General features: G+C 39.9%; 1 protein-coding gene across 1 annotated transcript in view; it reads left to right on the top strand.

The window, feature by feature from the left end:
• Positions 1–13,213, top strand: part of SPAG17 (sperm associated antigen 17) — a 126,373-nt gene that overhangs the window by 21,507 nt on the left and 91,653 nt on the right. The gene's annotated exons all lie outside the window — the stretch shown is intronic.

Below are 13,213 nucleotides of genomic sequence, written 5' to 3'. Positions count from 1 at the left end.
TGAGTATGTGTGCTCTAATTGGGACATTAGGTGATACCTAGATTTAAATTATTAGAAATTTTCTTCTGAAATAGCTATAAAAACCCATATCCAGTTTTTGAGCCTGAGATCAAGGATAATACAGGCCAGTTTTGAAGTCTAATCTGAACAGCCATTTGACTGGGATCACACAGTGTCATAAATCAGAGTTCATTTGAAAATCTATTTCTCACCAATATATGCCATGACTCTTGGATGTGTAAGCTTCACTAAGGGAGATCCATTTCACACTGGTTCTACCACATTCCTCTAGTGGAGCTTTTGGGCAATCAGCCATCCCTACTCTTTCACATACTCTGTTGTGAATGGTTGCAGAAGAGAAGGGAAGCCAGGTGAACAGCACCGCAGAGACCGGATGTTGGGCGCAGCAGATGAGCATTGATATCAATGACTGTCGTAAAAAAATGGATAAAGAACAAAAACAAATTCAGGCTCTTGGTCAGGTCAGCCAAGGGCAGAGCGCACAAGTGGAGAAGAGGAGGCCCCTTTCCATCTCAGTCCCTCCGCACTCATGGTCTGTAGCAAGTGGTTGTCTTGCTACAAGTGAAGTATTCAGGAGCCAGTGTAGGGAGTCTTATCTTTTCTTTCTCAAAGGAAACCGCAATGGGAAAGAAAAGCTACTCTACCGAAATTGCTTAGGTTGCATGGGAAATTCATAGTGTTATTTCCTTTTAGACCAGCATTTTTTTTTAATGAGACCTCAAAATAGATATTATGAAGCCATGCACTTCCATTCCATTTACTCTACTTGTAAGATATTCTCATTGGCCTTACATTAGAGCCTAGTCGTCCTTACTTTAAACACAGTTCCAACCAATTTGGCTTTCTGGTTTCCTAGCTTGTGGTCAAATTAGGAAGAGCAGCAAATTAAAAGTGAAACTTCATTATGGTACAGTTCACCCACAAGTAGTAAAATAGTGTCAGAACCACATTACATATTTCCAATAATGACTTGGACTGTCTGGGCCAGCACAGTCCGCATTCCTGAATGATGTGCTCAAACTTTCGTTTGGATGGCTTGGTGTTGTGTACACACCGCCTCATTTCTGAAATTGTGTAATTTCCCCTGGAACTTTAGAATTGCAACTAGCCATGATATTGTATATCTGAGAGTCTTTATTTATAAATCACAGTTTTTTGAAAACCTGCCTACATCTGGGCTAAGGTAATTCTACAGAGTCATGCGTAATAACTTTGGCCCATTTGTTGATTCACCTTTCCTTTTTGGCAATTGTGTTTTGGTCTTGCAAGAGCTACTTCAGGGACTCATGGGAATGGAAGAGAATAACCTTTTCTAGTCTCAGGAATGTTAGCTATTTATTTATATTATTATTTAACATTGATGAAGACATTGATGACCTCATGCACTGGCATTATACATAACTATAACTTCTTTTTTAAAAATATATATATTTTATTGATTTTTTTACAGAGAGGAAGGGAGAGATAGAGAGAGCTAGAAATGTCGATGAGAGAGAAACATCGACCAGCTGCCTCTTGCACACCCTCCATTGGTGCCCGCAACCAATGTATATGCCCTTGACCGGAATCGAACCGGGGACCTTTCAGTCCGCAGACTGACGTTCTACCGCTGAGCCAAACCGGTTTTGGCCATAACTACAACTTCTAGCATGAAACCCTTTTTGAGGATGTGGGCACCTATGAAAATGAATACAGATCGCCTGCATTATATAGCAACCAGTTTTACCCAACAGTGGTATTGTACCAAATATGAAACAAGTATATTCTTATTCAAGCACTAGTGTCAAACACTATCTGGATAATGGAAGAGGGAATATGAATATTATAAAGATTCTGACCTCAGAAGCTTAAGAACTAGTTAAAAAGAAATAAAAGGAAAAAATATAAGTCTGACACATAGTAGGTATTCAACAAATGTTTGATAAATGAGTGAATAACCCAGTGCAGAAAATAGTCAAGTCCATAAGGAACAGATGAAGTGTTATGGGCATTCCAAGGAAAATGATATTGCTATTAGCTAGGGTTGGGAGAGTTTTGTGGAGAAAGTAGTATTGGGAGGACAAGGAAAGGGGTCCTGATAATTTTTATCTTTTAAATATATTATCCAAATTAATCCATATCACAATTCTAAAAGAAAATATAAATATCTTAATTTTAAGAGAAGGTAGAAAGTCTACTAATTATAAAACTGAAGAATTTGGATTTTCTGATAAATTAGAAAGAAAGAAAAAACTACTAGCTGGGCAGGGACTTATTTGTCCCACTTATCTGAAATCAAAGATAACTTTCTTAAAAGTTTTAGGTTCCACTCCGTGGTTTCCTTCATTTCATGATGGTACTCATTGCACCTCCCTACCTGGAAGGCCTCCAACCACACATGGGCTGTGGTTTTTGTGCTTGTCTGTGAATTATTCAGAAAAGATAAATTAGGTTACCACAGAAACAATAAACTAAAAGCCTGCTGAAACAAAAATGGTTTATAAAAATAAAGATTTTTATGCCCTAGTTGGTGGCTCACTTGTTTAAAAAAAAAAGTCAATTTTGTACAATAATGGACTTGGATAATCCTAAAGATTAATTATATAATGCAATTTTACAAATATGCAAATAATAATTTTCTTCTTTATATCTATCAATAAAAAAATAAAACCTTATGTTTTCACTGATAGATTTTGATTAAGATATTTCTATGGCTCTTTCTACTGGGAGATCTTAAATATGGAAAGATTTTTCTGTTACTAGATTTGAGAACAATGGACCATATGCAGTTAAAAATATAGGATGCAAATTTTACATCGTCAGATCTAATTAGTTTCACCACATTTTTAAGATACTTTGCTATTATATTGAATTAGTATCCCCCTTTGTGATAATTCCATATTTGATCCTTCTTCATGGGTATATAGACATGTTTCTCAGCTCTTTCCCCAACATGTATACATAATAACACACAAGTAAGAGTACAGAATCCATTGTAATCTGGTTGGCACCCTTTTCCAGATTCCTAATACAAAACTTATTTCTTAAACAGTGCCTCAAATTAACAGTCTACTCAATAAAATTTCAAGCCCTTATTTTTTTGGGGGGTGGCCCTTGTCAAAATGAAAAATGGGAAACCCATGCTTCAGAGATAGGAACAAATAATATGTGAAAACATTTAAGAGGTTTGAAGTTATTAAAATGGCAGATCTACTGGGAACAGAAGGAGCAGTATGTCATGGAAGAAATGAAGGGAAAGGGAGACAGGAAGCATTCTCCGGCCTTTTCAATCCTGCGTTTTGAAACAAAACAAAACAAAATTCAGGAAGAATTGGAAGGTAGCCAACCTAATGCCGTTATTTCATAGAGCTTAGGGACACACCAGGAAATTACAGGCCAGTTAGTTTAACTTCACTTGTGGGGAAAGTATTAAAAACTGCTGCAGGAGATCAAGTAAAAGGATGCTTAGAAAAGCACAGCTTGATTAAGGCAAGCCTGGCCAACGTGGTTTTCGGAAAGGGAAGGTCATGTCTTAGGAACTTGTTGAAATTCTTTGAAGCTATTATGGCCAGTCTAATCTTCAAAGGGTACAGCGAGGCCCGGGACCTGTATATCGTTTTCGTTCCACACTAGCCCTTCAGGGATGCTTGCAGAACGTGGCCCACATCAGGGCCTTGGTGCTCCAGGATTAGAGACCACTATCAAAATAGCAGAAAAAAACCTCTGCAGGAACATTTTTAAAGCTGGAACCAATTAATACAATCTGATATTTATAAATGTAAAATAATGACTTGGAACAAAATTTAGGAATATTGAGCTATTACAAAGAAGTACTACATTGGGACTGTAAAAACAGCCGAGGGTTGTTGTGCCAAAATCTGGGCTTTGGGACCATTTCTCACCCAAAGAGGGGAAGATGAGAAATCAGAGGGGCAGAAACAGAAAGGGTTAGTTAGCAAGGATGGCGACCGAATGAACTTTGTCAAGAAGGGGAAAAGAGCAGTCCAGTGTGTCAATGCCCTGAGCCTCCATGGAAGGAGGAGGACAGAGCAGCCCGGCAGAGGAGGTCGAAGACCAGGCACATAACTGAGGGGCAGAAGGTCAGGGCTCTGTTGCTTTAGGAATGGGCTCCCAGGGCCCAGAGCTCAAACGTTTGCCTCTCAGATCTGAAACTTGGAGTTCTGTTTTCAAAAAGCAGAGACAGAAAGGAGCAAGGTTCAGCTAATGAATAGCAGCCATTAGGTTAGAAGCTGGCGGTGAGATGCGCTGACCCAAAGCAGACTGACTGAGTTCTAATCCTTGCCTCGCCATGGAATCTCCGACACGTTACATATTTCCATTCTCTGTCAGTTAGCTCTTTGTAAAGTCAGCATTGTTGATAGTACCTACCTCATGAAGCTGTAGTCATGATTAAATGAGATAATAAATATAAAATACTTAGCCTATGACCTGGCATAGAGTAAGTGTCCAATTAAGTTTACCTATAATTAATAATAATATTAGTAATTAAATAATATTGAAATATTAACAGTATTTTTAAAATTCTACTAAGTCATGGTGAACATTGGAGTTTTTCATGGAAGCATGGGAAGAACTAAAAACATCCATGACTAGGGTATTTTTATTGCTAATTTTTATTGTGGAAAAAATATACATGCATAAAATTTACCATCTTAAGTATTTCTAAGTGTATAGTTAGTAGTGCTAAATATATTCACATTGTTAATATAGTCTCCACAACCAGTCTCCACAACTTTTTCAACTTACAACAATTAAGATTTAGAAAATAAAATAAAACTTGGTTTGCAATCAGTTTAGAGAAAAGTATTAGGTTTGTAGTACGGGTGTTATACAACTTTGGCTAAATCATCAAGTGATAATCACTAAGGTTTAGGAAATGCTTTATTTGTATATATCCCACAAATATTTGAGTGCCTATTATACACCAAATCTATGGTTCAGTTTATCTTGGTGAATAAAACAGATTCCTTGCTTTCAGAGAATTTACATTTGAATGAGGAAGGCAGGCTTTAAGCAAAAATTAAATATGAAAAAAAATATATAAAACTAGGAATTGAGATAATTGTTTTTAAGTCAGAATCACAGGGGGGAAATGCATTGGAGATAAACTGATAAATAAATAGAGCCAGCTAAAGAGTAGGGAACATATTCAGACAGAGGAAACAGCATGTGCAGAGAATCCGAGGCAGGAAGGGGAAGATTCGTTCTTAAAAGAATGAAAAAGCCCACTGTGCCCGGAACAGAGAGAGAAAGTGAGAAGAGAGAGGAGGGCTGAGGCCAGATCTATAGGAACTGGTAGGTCTTTGTTAAGAAAAAAGTTTGCACTTTTACTTCATAGGAAATAGGAAGACATCAAGGCTTTTAAAGAGGAGAGGGACACAAGCTGAGTTTTGTGTGTGTGTGTGTGTGTGTGTGTGTGTGTGTGTGTGTGTTATATTTCCTTGCTGTTGGATGAAGAATAAATTGGGATGGGAGCAGGAGTTAAACGTGGAAGTGAGGAGACCAGTTAGGAGGTCATGGGAGTATCCATTTAGAGAGAGAGAGCAGGCAGATTCAAAATATATTTAGGAAAAAGATGCTGATGTGAGGAGTGAGAGAGAAGAAGGTGTGACTCTAAAGTTCTGGCTTAAGAAACTGAGTGAAAATGTTACCGAACTGAAGGATGCGCTATTTTAAAATAACTCATGGTTATGCAAGGTAGGGATTCATAGCCAAAGTAAAGGGATTCACATCCAAAGCTCTGCCTCCCTGGTTGACCACTATTTGCTCAATTGCAGGTTGAGTTCAGTTGGCTATACTTATTGGGCTGGGTTCTGTCAAGCTCATGCTGTTTACAGCTGGTCTGCAAAATACTGGCTATATTGAACATTTATTGAAAATAGGATTTAAAAGAATAGCCTGAACCTTGAGAGACAGAAAACCAATGCATGAGAATCCTCTAAACCTACTCTGTGTTAATCTTCCAATTGCATTTCCCTTGTTCAGTTGCTCACCTAACACTGGGCTCAGAGACAAAGCAGATACTCATCCCAGCTTGCTCCCCACTCAGCAGATATTTCACCAAGTTTCTTTTCACGTGCTGGATAATAGGCACAAGATTGAGTTGAACCTGGGGGTTTCTGCCCTCAAGAGCTCATAGTCAAAAATTTTATAAACAAGTTTGCTTTATGCCATTGTATGACATTTTAATACCTTGTAGCAAGTCTAATATAGAAGTTGTATATTTAATGCCTGGTTATAATTGAGTCTATTCTTCATTGAGCCCTATGGCTGACCTCACTTATTGTTCACAACGTTCAACCAAAAGGGTAATGGTCCCCAGACAAGGGTATGTTGGAAAGAGGAGAATGGGAGGGGCAGAACACTCACCAAAACAGCCAAAGATGCAACAGAGATTGGGGAGGCCTTGTCTCCTTAAGGGAGAGAGAGTATAGCTGAAATTAAAATGTGGTAACAATTTTCATGCTTCTCTGTGTTTTTAATGTGACCTCTATATCTGAAATTCTAACACCTCAATCTTTGGTTGCAAAGGAAAGGAAGAAGAAATATCCAACTAAAGCTGGGAGAATGGACTATTAGAGAAAAATCCATTTATATTTATTGGAGAACTACTATACATGTTGAGTACTTAGTGAATATTAATTTGAATGGGCGAATCTCAGATAGCGCTTTATGTACTAAAATGTATCCATTCTTCTATTTCACAAGCATCATTTGCAAAAACAAAAACCCTCAAACCTTAGTAGCATGATAATGTAAATTAACTGAAATATGGTCACTATATTGATTGAAGAAATATATAAACATAGATAAATTTAGGAGTTTGACTCACAGGAAACCAATCTTACGAAAATTCTTACCCAGAAAAAGTTAAATTGTTCAATAGACCCTTTCCTTTAAATTTTCATATTTCAGCTTCATACTAATTTGGATTACATGTGAGGGAGGTCAGCAGGATGCTCTGCATAGTATCCTGTGCCACACCAAACTTCAAAACTAACAAGTCTGTCATTTCCTAATTTATCAATAATTTTTATGAAAAAGACAAACTCATTTTGGCTCACTCATCAGGAAATGTTTAATTAGATTATATTTACCAGAGGGAACACCTAATTATTTTAGCTACTTCAAGTCTTATAATGTCACCTTCCATTTATCTCTGGAACTGCAGGGAAGCAGGGCAGAGCCTATGACATGTGAGTCACAGGCATCGCCTCTGGGTTCTGTGTCCTATATGAGAAGCTAGTCTTGCCTCGCATTCTCAAAGATTCATTTTAGGAATATGATTGAGGGGTGGGGGAGAGGGGGCGGGAGGAAGGATGGATCCTATCTGAATGCGGTTCAAGGGACAAATATATTACTTTTTGTAACTAATAAAATTTCAAGGATGACAGCAAATTTCTGATTTGCTTTTCCTCCAGTAAAATGTCTGCTTTGAATTATCCAGAAAAAATTCTTCTCTCTGCCAACTTGTTTCAATTCCCTGAGTAAAACTATAGAGCATTGTCAGAGGTTTCCCATAGAAGTTCATTTCAGATTTCTCAACAATTGGAGGAACACACACACACACACACACACACACACACACACACACACACACACACACTTTCCCCCGGTTTTGGAGCAGGCAAAGGAAAAGGTACTGGATTGGTAAGGCTTGGGTATGGTGCTTTCCCTTTCTTTTGAAAGCAGAGACAAGTATTAGTCATCAGATGGGGAAACGAGTTTTTGGTCTCAGCCCCGGCTGGTGTCCTGTTTTATGTATGCAGGCCCGCCCTGTGTGTAGGCGGAACCGGCAATAGCTGTGTGATGTGATTTAAGAGGTGCTGGAAATCCTGCCTGTCCAAAAATAGCCCCCGCACCAGCCTATTGAGTTCAGGCACAGTGTCCATAAAACCCTGGTCTAAGTGAAACGAAATGAAACTGCCTTTTGCGGAATGTTAACCCATCGTGTCTCCTATCCTCTCAGCTCAAATCTACTTCTCAGTGATAAAAACTGGCCCTTGAAGTCGTGTCCGTAAGGGTGAAGGGTTAGCAAGGGCCAAGGCTTAAGGTAATGATGCAATTCTGCACAACCATGGGTGTTGAAACTAAGCCCCTTCCATACCCATTCAGCCAGACAGCCAGGCTGGTTTTGAATCAATAGTTTATGGAACATAACATCTCACACAGTACTCTTTGCTGAGACCTGTAAACAAAACAAGAATAATAACAACGTATGTTTGGAAGATGTTTGTAGGAACACAAAATAGTTTCACACACAATGTCAGATCTGATCCCCTGGTGAGGCTGACTTCCCTCTTACTATTCTCATGTGGCAAATGAGCAGAGTCTCAAAGAGGTCAACTGCTTACCCACCACCCGCAGCTAATCATGGCAGAGCCCACGTTAGAACCCAGGCATTCTGACTCCAAAGTCAAGGCCATGCTCTTGGAGACACAGTCTCTATAGACAAGTGTCTAACAATTGAGTTTAACCTGCATAGCAAGTTATCTAAACTATCTAAACCAAAGAGCACAGTCCCAGGAGTTTTCTCCAGTGGTGTTACTGAGGTGTTTTCCTTTGTCTTAAAGTTTCTGGAAGAACTGTTCCAAATACCAGCTTCTAGGCACACATTGCCTTGGGAAATTTGAGTTTGGTTTTATCAGTAATTCTTTGGGCAAAAAAAAAAAAAAAGGAGGGGGTGAGGGAGGGGTGTAGAAATGGCAGAAATTAAGGTGCAATGTTCGCTAGTAGGCCTTGGGAACTAGGGGTGTTTTGAGTAGTAGGAAGTGGGGCTAGACCTGATGTGGCATTAGGAAGAGATTGCGCAGTCCAGAACATCTATATCCAAGCTCATCGACTTGCTCCAAAACTGAACACACACATATACCTCTGTTCCTTTAGCCATTTGGATGAGCCATGGTTTTGTAGTAACTCTAGCTCATTCCTTCTTAGCCATTGCAGCTCTAATTCACTTCTGTCTTTTTCTTCCCAAGTGCACAATGCACCAAGTTGAATAGGATTATGTAAAATTCAGACTTAAATGTTTTCATTTATCAGCTAAATAGCCCTGTTCAAATGCCATTTTCTTTTATGAAATATTCTGGGAATTCCTTAGGCAGATTCATCTTGCTGTGTTATATCATAGTGGTTGGTTTGTGTCTGCCTCCCGTACTTCCCAGTGAGTGGCATGAGCAGGAGAGGCATGTGTTATTCATTCCCTACGGATCCTGTGCTCTAGGCTAGCAATTCCAAGCTATTTTGGTCACATTTCCCATCACTAAAAAAATAATTGAGCATTTATTCAATGTATGTTGTGTGTGTATACAGAGAGATGAAAATGTACAGGAATGGAAACAAATTACCAATATTATAGAACATCCTCAAAAGTAAAAACAAAAAAAGGACAAAATAAGAATAAACATAATGAGGAGTTCTAATATTTTCCCCATCCTGGTGGCTAGTCCCGTATGTGTGTCGGGCTGCATTGAAGACCAAAGCCATTGAATTTAGCACACAGTGGGGACAGAATAATTTTGTGAAATGGCTAAAAGAATGAATGAATCCTGTCCTATACATACTAGTCTTTTGGGCACATTCAGCACTTTCTGTGGCACCAGTCACTTCTTAAGTTAGTGAACTAGCGCTTTGCTTTCCCAGCCTCTGAACCCACTGGCTTAGTGGGAGGAGGCTGGCTGATGTTACATCCATCGCTTTGCCCTTATAAGTGACACCTACTCAGTGTTTGTGAAGGTCTGCACGATTTGTGTGCTGACTTCTTTTTTTTAAATTCCAGTCTTCAACCTGGAAAACAGATACAGAAATGAGTAATTCTGTTAGTATAGGTCGGATAACAAAGAATTTTAAAAAGTGCAGCGAGGACATAGAGCAATGCTTGAAGCTTTCTGGAATTTTTAGGGAAAAGTTTTAGGAAAATGGCTTGAAAATGGAATGGGGAATCTAGGAAGTAATGAAGGAGGAGGAATTCTAGGCAAAGGACTCGGTACAGTACATGGAAAATCAGGCAGACATAAGATGGCACAGTGTACCAAGGAAGTCTCAGCAGCAGTATCCTCAAGTGCAGGCAGGAAAGTGGGAGGAGTAGACAGCAGTGAGGCTGGACAGGTGTGTCAAGGTCAGGTCATAGAGGTCTCGGTATGCTTTGCTAAAGAGTGAGCAGTTTGGTCCTGTGGGTAGGGGAGCCACTGAGGAATGCACAGCTGGGAGTAATGTGAGAGGTGGAGCTGTTAGAATTTGTGTGCAGGAAGAATTCTCTGGGGAAGCGGGGGTGGTACTGTTAAAAACAGTTCATTGCTGTGTTGCATTTCTATTGTGTATATAATTTATAAGCTGATTTACTATAAAAATAATACATGTTAATTTTTTAAAAATTTTGAAAATATAGAAAGAGCATAGCCCATATACTGGTGGCTACTTAAAAAGTATCTGTAAAACATTCCACCACTCAGAGATGTATTCTTCTTTCTAAAAAATAGGAATTATGTAATATATGCTTTCTATCATATCATTTTTATATATGATATTGGCCTATTTTTAAATCCATATTCAGTGTCTATATAATAGAAAGCATGTCTCTATTTAGTAATTCATTTAACCAATCCCCCCTTTGCTAAATTTAGACTGTTTACTAATAGTTATAATCCTGATTGTTTCCTTATGAAAATTTTCAAGAAGTGAAATTACCAAGTCAAAGTATATAAATCTTTATAAACAATGTCAAAATGCATTCGGGAAAAGTTATGCCAATTTGCATCCTTTCTAATACTTCCAATTTAACCACATCCTCTTCAACTATGTGTTTTTATCTTAGTCAATTTGATAAGCAAAAATTGTAAGGTTGGGCCCTGGCCAGTGTGCTCAGTTGGTTGGGTGTCATCCTGTGCACCAAAACGTCACCAGTTCGATTCCTGGTCAGAGCACATGCCAAGGTTTCGGCTCAATCACCCGGTCAGGGTGCATGTGGAGGCAGCTATTCAATGTTTCTTTTTCTCCCTTCCACTCTCTCTAAAAAAATCAATTAAAAACATAAAAAATTATAAGGTTAGATATTTAATCAGATTTTTATTGGCTATTAGATTTTAATCAGATTTTATTGGATATTTTTATTAGATTTTTTTTTAGTATGGAATTTATTAAAGTTAAATGAATAGGTAATTTTGTTTTTAGATTTCTCCTGATAATGGGAGGAGATCCTTTATTGTCTAAATTCAGAATGGGGATATTTGCTTTAAGTGATTTCAAACAGATTTCACGTGCTGTGAGGCGATACAGAAAGGAAGAAGCCATCATCAGCCCTGCACAGACTCAAGGTGGACTGCAGATGAAGGGCGCACGTGCAAGACTGCTAATGAGGGCACATCCTATTAGCCTGCAGGAGGGGCCTCGATGGAAATGTCAGTGAGGCCTCGGCAGTGGGACCCGGAAGAGTGATCTCAGATAAGGAAGTCTGGGGTGGGTTGATGCAGAAGGCTCTTAGGTGTGAGCCCTTCCAATTCTAACCTCTTCTTGGCTCCTTGAGTCAGTGGCCCTCAAAGTGGCACACCTCAGTCACCTGGAGAGCTCATTAAAATACCAGTTCCAGATCCCAGCCACAGTGATGGGGTCAGGGCATCTTCAGGGAGTCCAGCAACACACGGTGACCAAGCATCCAGGGCAATTGGGGGCATCAGGCCAGCAGGGGAGCAGTTAGGCATCAATCAGGCTAGCAGGTAGAAGTGGTTACTGAGCCTGCGCTTGGAGAAACACAGCCCTACCTGTCCACGTGCTGCTCCCAGGGCAAAAAAAGGTCCGTCCTCTGCCATGATGAACTCACCACCTGTACTCTGCATCCCCCTCGCCACCCATCAGACTGGACTGTGACTCTGCCTGCTCTCACCCCTTCTCACATCTCCCAGAGTTCACCCTTCATTCATTGTTTCTTTCATTTTGGAGCACTTGTACTTGGCACTGTTCTGGGTGCTGGATGGACAGGCAGGAAACTGCCATCAAGGGACCCTGTCAGTGGTGCTGCCTGCACGCCCACTTCTTTGTCTGCAGCTGCTGGGCAAATTGGAAAACCTCCCCTGACCACACATGCTTCTAGAGCGATGAGCAAATGGGCAAACAAGCTGGAGGGGAAAGGAACAGAGTGTAAGCTCTGAAACACTCATTCCGGGGTTTGAGGTTTGCCGTGGGTCACCAAGACATCGAATAAAGCCTGAGATTTTGCTGCAGATGAACAGTCACTGAAGATAAATAACACGCCAAGACTCTCAATGAGACCTCTGTGCAGCTGATGTCTCTCACCTGCTCTACACTCTCTGTATCCTGTTACTTTCAAAGTGAAATCCAGATTCCTGTCATATGTCCTTCAAGCTGCTGGTGGCCTCACCCTTGGTTATATCTCCAGTGTCAACTGCCCCTCATATTTGGGGGTAGCATATTCTGCCACCTGTCGGAGCTATTGGGAGTGAGTCTCAGGTCCTCACCAGGTCTCAGGAAAAAAGAAGTTCAGCTATTTAGAGTTGAGGCACCAAGTAAGGATAAAATGAGTAAGCATACCAAGAATATTTAAACATAAAAATTTGAGCTAAAAAAACACTCCATTCCTTCAGTGAAGAAGAAGAGGAAGATTGAGAATAGAGACTGGAGAGGAGTGGAGGTGCTAGATGGGAATCTAGTAGCATCAGCTGAGGGGTCAAAAGGCATATAGTGAGGCAACAGAATATGGTGATGGGGAGCAGGACCTGAAAGCAGATAGCCTAAGTTCAAATCCCATCTATTTTACTTACTTGCTGTGTGATCGCCAGGCCTCAGTTTTTTATCTATAAAATGGAGTAATAAAGAGTACCCACCTCAAAAGGAAGGTGAGAGTTAAAGGAGCTAGAATGTCTGAAGTGCAATCTTGACATTATTTTAGTGCAATTGTTGGAACAATCCTCATCTGGCACATAGTGTGTGCTCTGTAAGCATTGTGTGTCCTGAGAACCCACTCCTACCTGCAGTCTACTCCCAGAGCTTGATAGCTGTGGCTACAATCATTTGAGAACACTTTCAAGCCAATAGGAACCTGAACTTCCCAGCTCCTGAAGGAGACAACCTGTGCACACAAGTAATTCGAATATGAGAGAGTTAAATCCCTTTGGAAAAATTTGAAAAGTCATCAGATTGTTCAGTTGTAGCGTTCACTACAAGCTACAAGGACTAAGAA

Source organism: Pipistrellus kuhlii, unplaced genomic scaffold (genome assembly GCF_014108245.1).
Source record: "Pipistrellus kuhlii isolate mPipKuh1 unplaced genomic scaffold, mPipKuh1.p scaffold_m20_p_24, whole genome shotgun sequence".
Lineage (NCBI taxonomy): Eukaryota > Metazoa > Chordata > Mammalia > Chiroptera > Vespertilionidae > Pipistrellus > Pipistrellus kuhlii.
This window is presented reverse-complemented; position numbering and strand designations above follow the sequence as displayed.